General features: G+C 40.3%; 2 protein-coding genes across 14 annotated transcripts in view; one reads left to right on the forward strand and one right to left on the reverse strand.

The window, feature by feature from the left end:
- The window catches only part of PTPN13 (protein tyrosine phosphatase, non-receptor type 13), a 260,232-nt gene that overhangs the window by 238,529 nt on the left and 18,521 nt on the right, over window positions 1-3,182 (reverse strand). The gene's annotated exons all lie outside the window — the stretch shown is intronic.
- Window positions 1-3,182, forward strand: part of MAPK10 (mitogen-activated protein kinase 10) — a 437,658-nt gene that overhangs the window by 68,955 nt on the left and 365,521 nt on the right. The window lies entirely within an intron of this gene.

A 3,182-nucleotide genomic window follows, 5' to 3' on the forward strand; every position in this document is an offset into this window, starting at 1 on the left:
ATTTCTTTTTGAAATAGGGTTTTGGGCCTCTGGGTTGTGATGAAGATGGCATTTTGTTCATAGTAGGTTTGGGATCCAGGAATAACTGGATCTAGCCTTTCACTAGCAATCTTCTTTACAAGATCCTGAAAAAATAAGCATGAAGAAAAGAGTAAGAAAACATAGTATGTTTTCACTGGTATATGTCCCCCAGAGAAGAATTCAGTGAGCTGGATAGGACCCCACCAGGAACTCCTTTGCGTAAGCTATGTTAGCCTGAACAGCTTAGGACTAAAAGGGGTTAAATGTCCATTCTGCTTACTTCCACTCCATAACATGGACCTGAATCTTAGTCTTATTACTTACATCTGCCGACAAGAGTCTGAAGAGAGCACAAGATACAGGAGAAGGAACTAGAGAGCACTTGTCTCAAACCCTATTGGAGAGCTGGGATGGGCTGCATGTCCATTTTCCAAACCACATGGAGAAACAAGCCAGAGAATTCGGAGAGAGAAACAGAAGCAAGAGCCTGCCAGGGGAGAGCGCGTGCGGAGGGAGATGGCCGGCCTGTCTGCAGAAGGATAAGCTCAAGGCCATACCTTAACTTCTCTTGGGTATAGGAGAAAGAGAGATAGGAGGGAGTACAAACACATATAAAACGTTCCCTTTTTAACAAGCGTGTAAAATCTCTAGCCAAGCAGGGCAGCCCATAAAACTGTATTTTCATAAACCATAGAACCAATCATTTATCAGTAGATATTTAGTACTGAAGAGAAAGTCATGAGGAAATAGGGCTTTCCTAACCTTGGGCTTCCTTCTGGGCAGGGTTGGACTAAGGGGGAGAGTGAGCAGGGCTTAGATATAGAGATTCTTTCCCCTTAATTTAAGCCTTATTATATAGCAAGAATGACTAAATTGAAGCATGAAGTGTCAGTCTGTAGGATAAGCTGTATGTAGGGTAAGTATGTTGGGTATCAGTTAATAATCTATTTTTGTTTCACAGTAGGAAGATATGTCACTTTAATACTTAAACTTTAAAAAGCTCTTTGTAGGTTGTCTCGTTTATGCTGATTCCCTAAAATTTTATTCTATATTTTTTCAAGCACATGTAAGTATTTTTATTTTTTCTTAACAGCAGGTGAGAAGTTTATTTTTTTTATTTTACACATAGAGTGTGGCTTGGGATTGTGACTAGGTGTGAATGTCCTCTCCAGTTTCTAATTTGGTTCCTAACTGCTTCCTTTCCAGCAAGGATTCTTAACAACAACAACAAAAAATAATATAGTCCCAATGAGTGGGTTATTTTATTTTATTTTTTTTCAGACATGGGTTTCTTAATGGCTAGTACCTCTATTTTATTCTTAATTATAGTAGAGAAAGTTGATTTAGACATCCAGATATGAAATTGATAAAATTGCTCTGTGAAGTCATGGTAGGTGAGTTTATTTCTGAGGGTGGAGAGAAATAAGAACACTGTCTGCGGATTTGGAGTGCACTTGCTAGAATAGTTGGAGACGCAAATTATCCTAAAGGGATGTCTTGAGAAGGAACGATGAGGGCTGTGGTCTTGTAACAGCAGCAGGCAGAGCAGTGTTAGTAGGAAGCATTTACCACGACAAGGGACTGGCGCCAATGCCTTCCCTTCTCCCTTTCCCTTCCCCAAGCAAACTTTGATTCCCAGGGTAGCCTGTGTGCATACAATACTACCCCTTCTCCTTGCCAAATAAAAGTATTCCTCCATCCTCAGGAGCTCTGTGGTGAGGTGCTGCTTGTTCAGTGTCTAGCTTTGGAGCCAGACTTTACAAGCTCAGATTCTGGCGCCACCATACACATGAGCTCGTCAGGTCACTTAATTTCAGTAGGCTTCAGTTTTCTTATTTGGAAAGTGAATATCATTTTGTCTTACTTCCTTGGGCGAGGATATTAAATGAGATAATTCATGTAAAGCACGTACCAAAGTACTGAGAGAGTTGTAGGTGCTCAGTAATGGTATTTGTTCTTTATCTGTCCAAAATTACTGTGTGTGTGTGGGGGGGGGGGCGGGGCGGGGGATCACATTTCTTGAGGTGACTTGATTTTTAAACAACTTGGACACACTGTAAGATCGTATTTCTTGCTTTTTAGTTCAGGAAGTATACTTAACAATATTTATTGCTTCTAAGATGAAGGCACCCGAAAACTGCAATTTAAAAAGGAATGTTATCTATGAGGGGTGTCAGAGTAAGTTATTATTTGTCCAGTTGATCTTAATCCCTTATACTGGATCAAAAAAAAAAGAAAAAACAAGCACAAAAAAGCAAGTTAGAAAAAGCTCTTTATATAGTCTCTATATATTCTGGGTAGTTGCTCAAAATTCTCTTCTGTCTGGTATTTGTCTTTGCTCATTCATTTGTTCCCAATCTGGGCTTTCTTTTACATCGCCTGGATTCTAGGGTCTGACTCCACTTTGAAATTTGCATCTGGCTGCTTTAGATCTGATAACCTTAAAGACAGCCTTGCTATCTTATTGGGCCTTAGCATCCCTGCCCACCTCCCAGCTCTTCTCTTCCCTTTGGTTACGGGGTCTCCCTGATGACTGCAGGAGCATTTTGAAGTCAGGGATTCTGTTTACTCATTTTTTCTCCTCCCAATGCCTACAACACTTTCTGGTAAATAGTAGTGTTGGAATTTTAGAAGATAAATAAATAACACTTCTTGCTTTCTTTCTTAAGTTGGGAACCAATTGAGAGATGAAGAAGTGAGACGACCAGATGTCGACGGACTGCTGTTAGAATGTAAATTGCCTTTGTTCAGATTAGAAAAATGCACCTCCTTTTTTTTTTCTTTTTCTTTCCTTTGGGCACATGAATTAGAAGAAAAAGCTCCTGGAAGATGATTGCGGAGAACCGCCTCTGGGTGGACAAGTTAGGAGAAAGGCGGGGGAGCTGGCTTGGTGTGCAGAAGCTGGGCTGGATTTTAGTTCCTGCTTGTCTCCAGGGCCAGTGTCTTTGTGCAGACGTCTCTGGAGATCAAAGCAGGAGAATTTTTCTTTTTTGAATAATAAAAGTTGAATTAGAGTACATTGTGTAGATAAGCCACTACAGTGAACATTCTAATAGTCTCTTATTAATTAAACTTACCCTTCAAAATAGTAGGATTCTCCTTGTAGGGATGAAACATGGCCCACTATGCTCATCACATAGTAGAGAGTTAGCCAGGATGTG

This window comes from Pteropus alecto, unplaced genomic scaffold, assembly GCF_000325575.1.
Source record: "Pteropus alecto unplaced genomic scaffold, ASM32557v1 scaffold161, whole genome shotgun sequence".
NCBI lineage: Eukaryota > Metazoa > Chordata > Mammalia > Chiroptera > Pteropodidae > Pteropus > Pteropus alecto.